At 47.0% G+C, this 15,793-nt stretch overlaps 2 non-coding genes across 2 annotated transcripts; one reads left to right on the top strand and one right to left on the bottom strand.

Moving 5' to 3' along the window:
• Positions 1 to 6,426: 6,426 nt before the first annotated feature.
• LOC121831956 (U2 spliceosomal RNA) lies at positions 6,427 to 6,617 on the bottom strand. Its single transcript, XR_006075544.1, has one exon. It is a non-coding gene; the product is annotated as a U2 spliceosomal RNA (small nuclear RNA).
• A 6,857-nt stretch (positions 6,618 to 13,474) lies between these two features.
• On the top strand, positions 13,475 to 13,665 carry LOC121831955 (U2 spliceosomal RNA). The gene has a single exon (XR_006075543.1). It is a non-coding gene; the product is annotated as a U2 spliceosomal RNA (small nuclear RNA).
• Positions 13,666 to 15,793: the final 2,128 nt, after the last annotated feature.

The following is a 15,793-nucleotide window of genomic DNA, read 5'->3' as shown; positions in this document are numbered from 1 at the left end:
TAGACCAGGCTGGCCTCAAACTCAAAGATCCACCTGCCTCTGCCTTAGAATGCTGAAAGAAAGACATCGGGCATCATATCCAACTGCTCTGTTTTGTGTGTTTTGGGGGTTTTGGTTGTTTTTTTGTTTGTTTGTTTTGTCTTGAGATGGGATCTCACCGTGTAGTCCAGGCTGGCCTGGGCCCAATGGCAATCTCTGTGCCTCAGCCTCCTGAGTGCTGGGATTACTGGCCACTACCTCTACTGATTCTCACAATAGCCGGTTAGGGACTGTTGTATGCATCTTACAGGTACAGAAAGCCCCAAAGGGTTAAAGGAATTGTTTACAATCACATGTAGGTAGTACATGGCTGAGCAGAATCTGTCTGAATTCAGTGCCTGGACACCCAGCACCTGTCTAGACACCTCATAGGCAAATCATGGGGCTAGGCAGCCCTAGTGGAGATTCCTCCATCAAAGCTTCCCAGACCAACAGCAGAACTCCAAGGGCCTATCTTGTTAAAACAGACGTTTAAAGGCTGGGTATAAGGGCACACACCTAGTGCCAGCACTCCATACAGAGGCAGGGGAATCTCTTTGTTCAAAGCCATCGTGGTCTACATAGTGAGTTCCAGGACAGCCAGCATTACACAGTGAGGCTCTGTCTGAAAAACACAATAAAAATAGACTTTAAAAGACAAAGTTCAAAGTCAGGCAGTGGTGGTGCATGCTTTTAATCCCAGAGGCAGAGGCAGGTAGATCTCTGAGATCAAGGCCAGGCTGGTCTATAAAGAGAGTTCCAGGACAGCCAAGGCTACACAGAGAAACCTTGTCTCAAAAAAGCCAAAAAAAAAAAAAAAAAAAAAGGACGAAGTTCATCTGGGCATAACCACCATAGTCTGCTGTAATCCCAGGTACTCTGGAGGCTGAGGCAGAAGGATGGTACATTCAGAACTTCTCTAGCTGTATAGTGAGTTCAAGTCCAGCCTGGGCACATTAACATGAACCTATTTCAAAAATACAGATGAACCAGGCATGCTGGTGCAGGGGCAGAGCACTTGCCTGGCCTGCACAGACTCGGGATTCTATCCCCAGTATGTCGGTGAGTTAGTAAAGATAAAAATAAAGCTCCAGTTGACGTCACACCTCTGCATGAGCTAGGGCTCTAGAACTACAGATAATGAGTGACAGGCAGTGGCAGTTCAGGAAAACACACATATTGAGTTTTTACAGATCATCCAACAGGGACCTGTGGGATTTCAGAGGAGGTAAAGACCTTGTCAGCCAGAAGCTTCGGGAAAGGTTTCTAGAGATGCAGGACTTGGGTGGGGGCATCATCCTTAGCAGCTGCAAGTTCTGGTTGCCCTGAAGGGGAGGAGATGTCACAAAGGGCAACGTGACCAAAAGGAGAACAGGATTACCCTTCTTAAAAGCTGAAGTGTAAAGAGGATTGGGAAGGGAGGAGGGAAAGTTAGTGCTGGACTCATGGGTCCAGCCCTTTCCTGCCCGGCCACCTCCAGCAAGTGCTGATAAAAAGCTTCCACATGTTTAACAACAGATGCCAAGCTTGCCACCTCTCTGTCCCCTCCCTACCACAAAACCAGCCACCTGACTTGCCCGGCAGTTCAGGGAGCCTCCAAACTCCTCCTAGAGATCTTCAGAAATTAGCCTAGGACCAAAACCTCACAAAATAACTTTTTTACCTCCCCCAAATGGGGATGATGGGACCGACTGCAATGGTAGCTGAGGCCCAGAGGCAGAGATGAGCATGTTGAAGCTGGGGGAGGAGAACCACGGGGTAGGCTGAGGGCACAGGGAGCGCCACCCTGCACAGTGGCATTGCATGTCTAAGAGCTTAACATGATTTTCTTTTTGAAAAGTCATAGTTGAATCAGGCACAGGGGTACAGCCCTGTGATCCCAGTACTGGGAGGCAACAAGTTCCAGACCAGCCTAGTCCACCTGACGACGTTCAGGACAGCCAGTGCTACAGAGCCAATGTTTATGTTCTTGCAAAACATAAAAATAGAAAGTCGGGTACAGTGGTCCACACCTCTCATCTCTGCACTTGAGAGACAGAGGCAGGAGGATCCATTGCTTAGGGCCATCCTCTGCTACACAGCAAGCCTGAGATCAGCCTGGGCCAAGAAGACCCTGTCTCAAAAGCAAGCAAACACCACTAATAACATGAGAGAGAAGGAAGGAGGGAGAGAGGGGGGAGACTTTAAAGCCTGAGAGAGAGTGCAGTTAGGCAGTGAGATAAGACTGTCAAATACCCGAGACTTTAAATCTAATTATGAGCATAATTGTATACACACATACACATACACACACACACACACACACATATACACACACACACACACACACACACACACACACACGCCAGGATTGGGGTATGTTTTGTCTAAAAAAAAAAAACCTGAAGCATAAAAGGGCTACACGACTTATCCAAGGTCACTCACCTCCCCAGGAATCGTGCCAACAATTGTAGCTTTGAACAAAGGCTTTAATGACTGTGAAACTGAAAATACACAAGTTGTCGGACATCTTTTTAACACCTCCAACCATGGGATTCACACCCAAGATGGAAGCTGTCATGGATCTGATAAGGAAAATGAAACTGACTCCCCCACCTCACCCTTTATCTTTCCTGTTTGCAGGGAACGTGTGGACGGACAAATGGGAAGGAGGAGGTGAGGCCTGGGCGGGAGACAGGAAGGAGTTTTTTCCATTTTTGATGGGTTGTTTGTTTTTGCTTGAGGGTGATGGTATTACTCAGTGGGACCTTTTAAAGGAGGGGCTTTTGAAACAATAGTTAAGTGACTGGAGTTAGAGAGGTGTCCCAGGCAGGGTAGGACAGATGAGCTGGCAGCTACTGCTTCCTATTTTGGCTTCCCACCTGGATCAGAGTCCAGCTGTTTGGTCAAGCACTTTGAACCCCGGAGGGTGGAAGCTTGCTCTTCTTATCTGCAGCTACATTGAGCACACACTGTGTGTGGCAGCCTCCAAGCCAGAAATTCTGCAAGATGGAATGATTAAATACACCGAGGAGAGTCCCTATCACCGAGCCTTTACCTTTAGTGTATGAGATTACCAGGCTGGGGTCCTTGAGCCCTCAGGGTTTCTGTTAGTAATGGTTGACTAAGACTGGACTTGAAACTGCATTTCAAAGGATCAGAAGTTCAAAATTCTCTTTAGCTACAAACTGGGGTTGAGGCCTGCCTGGGCTACATGAGATCCTGCCTAAAATATTGGGAAGGGGTCAGCAACATGATTTAACCAGCAAAGGCCCTGGCCCCACAGGCCTGACAACCTGAGTTCAATCCCTAGAACACACCTAACGCCTGAAGGAGAGAACAGACTCCACACCCGTGTCTTCTGGCCTCCACAGGCACACTGCTGAACACACACTCCATCATGCAGTCTCCCGGCTGCACTCCAAGGAGATCTCAGCAGTGATAAAATACAGAAGGTGCTGGTTTCTCCTCTTTCTGCTCTCCTCTGAAGGTGCAGGTTTCTCCTCTTTCTGCTCTCCGACAACAACAGCATCCAAGTCAAGTGACTGGCAGGCACAAGCCTCTACCTTCTCCCTTTGTGTCCGTTTAACAAGAGTAGACCGACCTCTTTGCGAAGTTCAGTGAGCATGGCTTTGACATCTTCTGCTAGGATCATATGCTGTAAACATGTAGATTTCCACAGGAAATAACATTCTGCCAGTTTAAAAAAGAAAGAAAGTAAGTAAGCAGGGCTGGAGAGCTGGCTCACTGGTGAAGAGCACCTGATGTTCTTACAAAGGACCATGCTCAGTTCCCAGCACCCACATGGTAACTCCATGTTCCAGAGAATCTGATTCCCTCTTCTGATCTCCTTAGGCACCAGGTACACCCAAGGTGCACAGACATACCTTCAGACAAAACACTCAAATGCATAAAATAAACAGATCTTTATAAAAAAACAATAAATAAATAAAATACTGGGAGAGTTTGGTTTTTTTTTTTGTTTTGTTTTAGTTTTTTTTTTTTTTTTTGTTTTTTTTTTGTTTTTCGAGACAGGGTTTCTCTGTGTAGCTTTGCGCCTTTCCTGGAACTCACTTGGTAGCCCAGGCTGGCCTCAAACTCACAGAGATCCGCCTGGCTCTGCCTCCCGAGTGCTGGGATTAAAGGCGTGCGCCACCACCACCCGGCCTGCCCCACAGCATCTTAACCAAGAACATGCCTGAATGAAGAGATGGAGACAGGGGTCTGTGGGAGCTGCGGGGAGTGCGTGAGGAGCAGCTATCATCGAGGGACTCGCAAAAATTCTTCCCAGCAGACCCATACATCCGCCTCCACCATCCGCCTCCACCATCCGCCTCCACCATCCGCCTCCACCATCCGCCTCCACCATCCGCCTCCACCATCCGCCTCCACCATCCGCCTCCACCATCCACCTCCTCCACCATCCGCCTCCACCATCCACCTCCTCCACCATCCGCCTCCACCATCCGCCTCCACCATCCGCCTCCTCCACCATCCGCCTCCACCATCCGCCTCCACCATCCACCTCCTCCACCATCCGCCTCCACCATCCGCCTCCACCATCCGCCTCCACCATCCGCCTCCTCCACCACCACTTTCAAATCCCAGTTCTTTAATTTTATAAACAAAACGGAGAAACATCCACGTGGGGTTGTCCATGCCTTTAAGACCAACACTTGGGCAGCCCAAAGATTGTCTTGATTTTGAGACCATCCTAGGACTAGCCTGGGATACACAGTAAGACCCTGTTTCAGAGAGACAGAACGTGAGAGAAGGAGAGAGAGCAATCATACACAACAACACCCAACTTGTCTCTCATAATGGGTGCTGGAGCAAGGTATGTGTTGAAAAGGCTGTTTTTCCCAAACAGGAGCCATCATCCCAAAACCATTAAACTTTATACTAGAGCCTACGGCTGGAAATTAGCAGATGCTGCCTCCTGGTGGAGAAATCTGTCACTATTTAATTCCTAAATTTTCTTTTTGATAGTATTTGTAGGGCTTCAAGTTGGAGCTAGAAAATGTACAAATATACTCGTTTCATTTTTATTCTTTTTTTGTGAGGAAAATGAAATTTAAATTAACAGAGTCAAGCACAGTGGTGCATGCCATTAATCCCAGCGCTCAAAAGGCAGAAGCATCCCAGCACTCGGGAGGCAGAGCCAGGAGGATCTCTGTGAGTTCGAGGCCAGCCTGGTCTCCAAAGTGAGTTCCAGGAAAGGCGCAAAGCTACACAGAGAAACCCTGTCTCGGGAAACCAAAAAAAAAAAAAAAAAAAAAAAAAAGGCAGAAGCAGCAGGGCTGCTAGAGAGGAAACCCTATCTCGAAAAAAGAGGAAATTAAATTTAAACTAACATTATCTGAGCATAAATTCTAATTTCTATATTGTGGTGGGTTTGTTGGTTTGTTTGTTCAAGACAGGATTTAAATCGCTTCCTGGGTACTTGTCTAGTTATTGCTCGCCTGTGTAATCAGAACTCCCACAACTGAAACCAAGAAGCGGTTACCCTATGTCAATACTACAAATGGGCCGGGCGGTAGTGGCGCACGCCTTTAATCCCAGCACTCCGGAGGCAGAGCCAGGCGGATCTCTGTGAGTGTTCGGATCTCTGTGAGTTCGAGGTCAGCCTGGGCTACCAAGAGAGTTCCAGGAAAGGCACAAAGCTACACAGAGAAACCCTGCCTCGAAAACAAAAACAAAAAAACAAAACAAAACAAAAACCTACAAATGGTGGGTAGGTGCTCCAGAAATGCAACTCAGAGCCTACAGCACCGAGTACAGTCTAAAGAAAACCATAGGAAATGTGGAGAGGAGATGGGTCGTTACCAACTCTAACAAACGGCAGCTATGACAAAAATAACAAAAGAACAACTAAGAAAAAGACAAGTCTGACTTTTTAAAATGTTTATGTATTTTACGTATATGAGTGCTTTACTTGCATGTATTTTTGCATCTCAGAAACGGGCACCGGATGTTATTATAGATGGCTGTGAGCCACCACGTGGGTGCTGGGAAATTGGATTTAGGATCTCCACGACCACCAGTGCTTTTAACCACTGAGCCACATCTCTACAGCCCTCAAAACTGTGATTTTTGAACCAGCTTGTAAGAAATTACAAGACTGAAATTTCAAAGCAGCCTATCAAGTTACAGGCCAGTTTATAATTGTAGTGAGTCCGTACTTGAAAACAAGACACCAACACAGAACACAACACCAACACAGAACGCACACCAACACAGAAAAACACGGTATTAAAATAAAACTATAACAATAAAATTACTAAAGACCACATAAGCAGGAGAAAAGCACACTCAACACTAGAGAAAAGACTGTTAGGCTGCTGAACTTATAATAAGATAGAGACCTATGGTATTGCAAGACAAGAGAGAAATAAGTCTTTCTTTTGAACCAGCGTGAGAGGTCCCCCGAGGGGGTGCACCGTTCCTGGAGGTACTGCAATACCAGGTCGATGCGTGGAGTGGACGGAGCAAGCTCCTATTCCAACTCCTACTTCCAAAAATCCATTTAATATATTGTCCTCGGATAGAGGACGTATCAGATATTAAACTGATAAGAACAGATACTACACTTGATCTTAGCCAAAAGGCCGAGAAGCGATAACTCAGCCCTCACCACCGCCCGCGACACTCACGTGCGCACACACCTTTACATCACGGTCGCAAATACCCACGCGACCACAGGCACACGCCCGACACCGGCTCTCCTGCCCTGCCCTGACCACGACCTTCACTCCAGGGAAAACCTGCGAGATCCAGCGTGGGCCGAGGATATTTTTGTTGTTCGTTTCGCTCCCAGAGTTCCTGGGAGACGCGGCCACCTCCTCATTTGCATGCCCCGCCCAGCGCGCAGCTGCGTCCGGAATAGCTCATAACCGGAAGCAAGACGGATGGCTCCTTCAACCCGTTCGCTGTGTCCGACCCACAGACCCATAAACTCTGCCAGTTTCTTCACAATACTTCAGATACAGGATTGAGGACCACAGGAGATCATCACTCTCTTCCACTTTTCTTCCTTTTTTCCCTTTCTCTACCTTTATACCTGAGCCTAGGCTCCTTTATGAAGAGATGCATTCAACAATCAGTTGGGGAGTGCCAGTGGTCACAAGACAGTCCGCTAGTTATGCAAACTCTGACCAGGTCAAGGGGTGCACGGACCCTTCGGGAAAGAGACCCTTAGAATTCCAACTTACCTGTTTGTTATTACATATTTCTTTTTTGTTGTTTTGAAATTGTGTCTCATACTGCAGCCCAGGCTAGACTGGAACTTACTGCAACCTTCCTGTCTCAGCCTCCTTAGTGCTATGATTACAGGTGAAAGCCATTACATGCAGCTTCAAAATCCTGTGCTTCCGTGTCGAATCCTAGAAGGAGCCTGAAAAAGCAGGAACCCGCAATTGACATACTCAAGGGGCGGCACCAACAATCAGCACGGTGGGCTGCAGGGAGAAGGGGGCTAAATAGCCAGAGATAGGGGGCTGGAGAGATGGCTCAGAGGTTAAGAGCACCAACTGCTCTTCCAGAGGTCCTGAGTTCAATTCCCAGCACCCACATGGTGGCTCACTACCATCTGTAATGAGATCTGGCGCCCTCTTTTGGTGTGCAGGCAGAACGCTGTCTACATAATAAATCTTTTTAAAGAGAGAGAGCAAGCCAGAGATGAACCACACAGTGTAGAGTGGTGTGTGACACATTTTCTAGGGAAAGATTCACACCCTGAAAAGGCATTGCTAGCTGACAAAAGAAAAGATTCCCCCACTCTGCTGGAGAACAGGGTATCCGTATCCGGTTATACTTATGGATCCAAGGAAATGGGTGACTTGTGGGAACACAGAAAAGTCAAAGGCAGCTGCTTTAGCAGCCCACCCCTGCTAAAAGACTCATGAATGCTGTTATCTGTTACGGTCTGGGGTCATTCAGAGATTTACCAGTCTGACCATTAATAACTTTTAACAAGGGGTGCACAGCTCAGCGGTTAAGAGCACTGTTTGCTCTTCCAGGGGACCCAGGTTCAATTCCCAGCACCCACATGGCAGCTCACACCTGTCTGAAACTCCAGAGCCAGGGCTTCTGACATACATGCAGGCAAAATGCCAATGCATATAAAATAAAAATAAATTATATAAAAAAAATAAATTTTAACAGAGAAGAGGCTTTTATTCAGATACTGACACCAGGCTACACCCAGGACTCAAGATTCCCAAATGTAGCCCAGAGCTGCATTAGTCAGCTTTATACAGGCAAAGAACATAAAATTACATTGTGTTCACCTGCAAACAGAAGGTTACATTCTATTTTGTGAAGTCTTGGTTATCTTGAGCAAAACAAGCTTTCATTTATAGAAGCGGAAACAGTGCTTAACCTCATGACCTAGTATCTTTCATAAACAACAGTTTTGTTAAAATTATACTAGACCACTGGATGGTGGTGGCGTAAGCCTTTAATCCCAGCACTTGTGAGGGAGAGGCAGGTAAATCAAAGTGAGTTCCAGGACAACAAGGGCTACACAGAGAAACCCGGTCTTGAAAAATCAAAAATAAATAAATAAATAAATGTATAAGACCAGGCCATGACAGTAACAACCCTTAATATTTGGAAGTTCAGCTTTGCTTTACAGTTCTCTTAAGCACAAAAACATAAACCAGCGGTGGTGGCACACGAACTCAGGAGGCAGAGGCAGGCGGATCTCTGAGTTCGAGGCCAGCCTATGTTACAGGAATTTTGTCTATGTTGTTGTCCGATGTCCAATGGAATAGAGTGTTTGGCTTGAGAGATGGGGTTCACATTCAGCAGGCCGGAATGAATCATGGAGTTCCCTGGCTGACTGGGGACATGAGAAAGAAAGGCACCTGGAAGAGGATGAGGCGGGGCCAAGGGGTTGCCCTGGCTTTTTGCCAGGAAGTGCCTAGTGGCTGTGTGGGTCGAGATCGCTTACGATTATCTCGGAGTTTTGTTGTTATTTTTGATATCTTTTCTCTGTGTAGCTTTGAAGACTGTCCTGGATCTCGCTCTGTAGACCAGGCTGGCCTCAAACTCAGAGGTTCACCTGCCTCTGCCTCCCGAATGCTGGATTAAAAGCCTGTGTCACCACCACCCAGCTTTACCTCAGGTTTTTAATATATATATTATATATTAAAAATATTGGTTTCTCGGCCGGGCGGTGGTGGCGCACGCCTTTAATCCCAGCACTCGGGAGGCAGAGCCAGGCGGATCTCTGTGAGTTCGAGGCCAGCCTGGGCTACCAAGTGAGTCCCAGGAAAGGCGCAAAGCTACACAGAGAAACCCTGTCTCGAAAAACCAAAAAAAAAAAAAAAAAAATATTGGTTTCTCTGTATAGCTTTGCGCCTCTCCTGGAACTCACTTGGTAGCCCAGGCTGGCCTGGAACTCACAGAGATCTGCCTGGCTCTGCCTCCCGAGTGCTGGGATTAAAGGCGTGCGCCACCACCGCTCGGCAAGGTTTTTAATCTTTAATATTTGTCCGTGATTTTATAATGAACAGTAAAAGAGATGGCTATAAGCCTGGTCTATAGAGGGCTATATGGAAAAACCCTGTCTTGAAAAAACCAACCCAACCCACATAAACAAACAAAAAAACCCAACACATTACCCATTGAGTATCTTCTGGGCTACCTGAAGAGTCTGGCCACAATTGTTACTGCTTATTTAAGTGGGCAAGGTGGGGCAGCTAGGTTTCAGAAACTTCCTGAGCCTTGCAAGTTTTATTTACTTCTTCCCTCGATCCTCTATTAGAAGCTATGAACTACACACTTGGTTCTTGGAATCAGAAAATGAAGGTGTTGGCCACTTGGATACTTAAGAGAACGCATAAACAGATGCGTAAGTAACTAACAATATGTTGAGTTTATTTTTATTATTCAAGTTTTATGAATAACAATGAAAGGCTTCCATATGCCAATACTGGGTTTCTCCACCGATGCAGTAAATCAGATCAGGCCAAATTGAAGTCTGGGTTTTAATCCTAGCAAAGCATTCCAGGGTGGACTCAGGGAAAGAGGGGAACCCACAAGGCTGCTCCTGAGGGGTCCCTTAAATACCCTCCAGGGGAGGAGCTGCTGTTTGTCAGGCTTTCTTTGGGTAGGGTCTGGTGAGGGCTGCTCCAGGGGAGCCGTGTGTGTGTGTGTGTGTGTGTGTGTGTGTGTGTGTGTGTGTGTATGGAATGGGCCCCTGAGCTGGAGATCCCCAACAAACACCACTTTCTAATGATGAGGGAAGACTTCTGGGAAGGAACAGTAATGTAAGGTGAAGGACTCCCTAACAGGCCTGAACGTTGTAAACGTGGTGCCAGCAAGTCTCCCTCCTTCCTGCTCCTCCTTCCTTCTCCCTTGCTAAACCGTGACATCACATCTCTAAGGCTAGCGCCCCCCCCCCATCCATTCCCTCGCTTGGCCACTGACTCATTCCTGAGACTGATCACCAAGGTCCAGCAATCAACATTCATTATTTGGTTACTCTGGCTAATATAGGGCTGTATAACCAGGACTTAACGATTCCCCCTAGCACAGACCTCCCTCTTCTCTCCTTAAAAACCAACTCCTCAAAACAAACAAAAACAACAAAAGACACCTTGCTTGTTCCTTGCTGCTGATGCTGCAGCCTCCACACCCCTCCAGCACCATCCCAGCTTGCCCCTCTCGGGTCATGAATTCTCCTTAATGTTAAGAATCGGTGTCCAAGTGTGTTCTGTGCCAACTCTAAGGTCCCTTTCCATAAGGAATCCACAGTAATGTGTAAAGTATGTAAACTCAAGACTTGGTATTTCAAATGCCGAAGAAGATTGTTAACTGGCCAGGAGCCTCTGTGCTACTTTGTAATAGGGGTCATTAACTTGGAGAGGGGTGGATGGATGGTTCACTTCCTCTGCTGTGTGAGATTCTCAAACAGGAGCCACTAGATGGGGAGAGAAACTCTTTATTTGCTAACTCAACCCGTTTCCACAGTTTTTTGCTGTTTTCTTTCCTTCCTCTCCCTCTCTTTTTTGTTTTGTTTTTTTCGAGACAGGGTTTCTTTGTGTAGTTTTAGTGTCTTTCCTTGAACTCACTCTGTAGACCAGGCTAGCTTCGAACTCACAAAGATCCGTCTGGCTCTGCCTCTCAGGTGCTGGGACTAAAAGGATGTGCCACCAACACCTGGCCCTCTCTCTCTCTTTGGAATGCTGTCACACCTGGTTTTTGTGATGCTGCTCAGGCTTGAACCCTGGGCTTCCTGCATGCTAGGCTAACACTCCACCAACCAAGCTCCATCCCCACCCCCCAGGGCAACCTGCCATGTAACTAGGAATCCTAACAATGATGGTGGACAGCACTGAGGCTTAGATGGACAGATAGCATGTGTGTGGGGCTCACTCTGACGCAGGACTTGGAACCTCCTTCTGACCCCCTGATCTTCACTGTCCCTTACGGACTTGGAATTGCTTGACCTCGTGTCTCCAAAGTAGAACCTGGCAGGCTGTGATATTTGTGGGTCTCTCTCCTGACTGCAGGTTCGTCTCAGCACTAGACATAAGGCCCTGAGACATCAGGCCTTTGCCCTAAACAGCTCACGAAGCCATGAACTGGCAAATTTCTACTTTGGCTTCAATGGATGGTCAAAAAGGATCCTCAAGGTATGGCTTGTTCATTTTTCGACTAACCGCACTCTCTCCTTCCACATTAGAATCCTAGACATCCGGGAGGATTGAACAGGGTTTCCGGGAAGACATGTCAGGGGCCAGCTATGGAGAGGATAGGTCAATGTGTTTCTTGTACCACCCTGAACCACCTGCCCAGAGGTGGCAGCCTCTCCAGTGGACTGGGCTCTCCCACATCAATCATTAACCAAGAAAATGTCCTATAGACTTTCCTACAGGACAGTCTGATGGAGGCATTTTTCTCAATTGAAGTTTCCTCTTCCCCAACGACCCTTGTCATATTGACGAAAACCTGAGCAGCTGACGGAGTTTGCCGAACATGCGGTTTTTGCTTTGTTGAGTGACTGTTGAACCGGGGTCTTTTCCTCCCTGAAGCACTCTATCACTGATCTACAGCCCTGCCTCCTTCTCTTTTTTTGTTTGCTTGTGTATGCCAGGTGGACCTCGAACTCATTATGTAGCCAAAATGACCTTGGCATTTCTCCTACTTATAGCCCAGAGTACTTCAAGTTCAGATATGCGACAAGAGGCTGAGTTTTGTGTATTGCTGGGGATCAAATCCAGGTCTCTGTGCATGCCGGGCAACCAACCACTCCACCAACTGAACTATACACACACACACACACACACACTCGTTTTTCTTCTCTTCCTTCAAGTATCTCACTGCCTCAGTCTGCCAAGTACTAGAATTACACTTACAATACACAATAATTCTGATGCTTTCCTCCTCATCCTTTATAAAGTGCCAGTTTCTGAAGTAGGGAGTGGGAAGAGACTCCAGGCTCGATCTGGTCCTACAGGCATTCCTGCCCGAAAGAGTTTCTTTAGTTTCGCTTGCTCATAGCCTTTCCCTACACAGCCCGATCCAGCTTGGAACACTGGGTCTTCCTATGGACCAGCCTGTGGAGTTGAATACAGGTCTGCCCCATAAAGCTGAATCCAAAATGAGTTTTAGACTGTTTAATAATAATAATAATAATAATAATAATAATAATAATAATAAAGTGCCGGGTGTGGTAGCCCACAGCTTTAGGGAGGCAGGACCAGACCTATCTCTGTGAGTCTGAGGCCAGCTTGGTCAACAAAGCAAGTTCTGGGATAGCCAGGGATACACAGAAAGACCCTGTCTCAAATTTTAGGAAAGGAACCCGGCTGTTGGGCCCGGCTGAGGCGGGAGGATCACGGAATATTTCAGGTCTGCACTTTCTAGGCGAGAGACTCCATGTGAAACCAAGACGAACAGGGAAAGGAAGGAAGGAACGAAGGGGGCGGCGGAGGCAAAAACCCCAGGGAGCAGCGTCACAGCAAAGGAGCTGACATTCCAAGGGCCCGGCCCCCAAGCCTCCGTCCACCCCTCCCCCGGGCCACACCCGGGCAGGGCACCGGCCCCCTCCCCTCGGTCGCGGATGCCATCTCGGGGCGAGACGAGATTCGGCCCAATGGACTAGAAGGGTGGGGAACCTTTTGTGGCAGGGACCGTCAACTCCCGCGTCTGAAAGATGAAGAACCCGGCAGAATGGCGGGCGGGGCTCTCTCGGCGCTGCGCAGAGGGGAGATGGAATGCGCGCTGGGCGGGGCATGCAAATGAGGAGGTGGCCGCGTCTCCCAGGAACTCTGGGAGCGAAAGGAGCAACAAAAATATCCTCGGCCCACGCTGGATCTCGCAGGCTTTCCCTGGAGTGAAGGTCGTGGTCAGGGCAGGGCAGGAGAGTGGGTGTCGGGCGCGTGCCTGTGGTCGCGTGGGTGTTTGCGACCGTGATGTAAAGGTGTGTGCGCACGTGAGTGTCGCGGGCGGTGGTGAGGACTGAGTTATCGCTTCTCGGCCTTTTGGCTAAGATCAAGTGTAGTATCTGTTCTTATCAGTTTAATATCTGATACGTCCTCTATCCGAGGACAATATATTAAATGGATTTTTGGAAGTAGGAGTTGGAATAGGAGCTTGCTCCGTCCACTCCACGCATCGACCTGGTATTGCAGTACCTCCAGGAACGGTGCACCCCCTCGGGGGACCTCTAATGCGGGTTCAAAGATAAGACTAACTCATGCCCATCCCTTTCCTTGTTGGCTCAAGTCCTCTGCCTTCTCTCAAAACTCGGCTTTCCCTTATCTGGCTACTCTGCAAAAGAGTCTGGGTGTGTACACTGTGTTTCTCTCTCTGTACTGGGCCTACAACTGTCTTCTCAAGGACTGAGGCATGTATGCGTGTTTCTAGATGCTGCTTAGTCCATCCTCTCTCTGTCAGTTATAGATAGACCTGGTAAAGATTTTTCTCTCATTTTGCCTCCTTCACTCAACTGACAGTTTTCTTTTTTTTTTTTTTGGTACAGACATCTCTTAATTTCATGCAATCCTCTTTTAACCATTGATTTTATTTCATGAACGATTTTGGAAGTCTGTTTAGAAAGTCCTTATTGATGATGTGTGTGTATCTTGAAACATGTTCCCTTCCTTCTTCCTATGGCAATTTTTTCAGGTATTTTGCTGAGGTCATTTGAAGGTTGTTTTGTTTTTGGTATGGGGTAAGAGATCAGGATCTACTTTCGTTAGCCATTTGTTGACCATGGTTCCCCCCCCCTCCAATGTGTATTTCCCAAAAGGCTATGTGGCCTTATGTCTTGCTCCTTTGTTTATCCCAGCTGGCCCAGGTGTCTTTACTACTTTTACTGTTGTGCCTGTAACTTGAAATCATGTATGGTGACAACCCCAGCAATATTCTTTTTGCCCAGGATTGCTTTGGCTTTCCAGCATCTTTCATGATTTCATACACACTTTAAGACACATACACACAGAAGGTTCAAAAGTAAGACTAACCTTTTTTTGCCCACAGTATTTGTTTCCTGTATCACATTGGCTCTTTGAGGTTCTACATTTATTTTCTCAGTTTCTCACCACAAAATATTTAAACTAGAACTAGCTACTTGACACAACACAGAAAACAAAACTAAATTTTCTGAACCATGCAAGTGGTGTGTGGAGATGGGGGGGCTGGGTATGAGTTTGAGGCAGCCAGGGCCACACAGAGAAACTATGTCTCATATAAAACACTAAACAAAACTTACGCTAGGTAGGTTGGCACACCTTAACCTGAGGCCTTTGAAGCAGACAGGGATGTTCTGCTGGCACACCCACAGATGTACACACAGCTCTATTTGATAGCCTCTTTGGCAACTCTCACAATTATTTGTAGTCTAAAGACCAGAAAACTCAGAACTCAAAACACTTTCAACAACCTGGCAGGATTTTTTTTTTAAATGCACCATAAGGCTATAGAGTTGACTCAGTGGTTAAGAGTATTTCTTCCTGTTGCAAAGGACCCAGGTTCAATTCCCAGCATCCACGTGGTGGCTCACCACCTCCTTGGGCACCAAACACGAATGTGGTGCACAGATGTACATGCAGGCAGAACACCTGAAGTAGTAAAAATAAATCTAAAAAAAAAAAATCCTGGGTGGTTGCTGGGGATGGCACATAAGATTGGAGATGAGGGACCTGAGATTGTGGACCATCAACCCTCCATATGTTCCTGAACTCTGGATCTTCTGCTTAGCATGCCTCTAGAGGGCCAAGGCAGAAACGCCTAACATGTCCCAAGGTCATGCTTTATGGCATGCACATGTCATGTTCTCCTCCATATAATTTTTTTAATGCTAGTCTTTTTCTTCTATCTGATCTTCATGTTCTGTGTTCCTAGGTCAATGGTGGTTTCTGTGATATAGGAAAGGAGTAAAGTAGATTTCACAGAATTTTATACAGAGATGACCACTCAGGCTAGGCTTAAGGCAGTTATGCAGGTCATGGGAAATAACCTACAGCCTGGGGAAGCTTTTCAGGCTTGGATAAATGTACCGAATGTGTGGTCAACTATAGCACATGGTATGATGTGTATCAACACACTGGATTCAAATTGGCCACGATGAATAATTCAGTTTCTGAGGATATTCCAAGGGCATTGTGTAAAACTTGAGACCCTAAGGGGTGTGGGCTGAAGACTGTAGATGGAGTATCATATAGATGGGATGATAAACAGAAAGTATAGGAACCTAGAATAGGAGGAAGATGGTGGCCTCCACCAAGAAAGGGAGATGGCAACTTTAATCGGGATATTTTGATTCCTCCTGAAGGAGTGTGGA

This window comes from Peromyscus maniculatus, chromosome 8 (genome assembly GCF_049852395.1).
Source record: "Peromyscus maniculatus bairdii isolate BWxNUB_F1_BW_parent chromosome 8, HU_Pman_BW_mat_3.1, whole genome shotgun sequence".
Lineage (NCBI taxonomy): Eukaryota > Metazoa > Chordata > Mammalia > Rodentia > Cricetidae > Peromyscus > Peromyscus maniculatus.
Note: the sequence above shows the minus strand (reverse complement) of the source record. Positions and strands in the feature narration are given on the sequence as shown.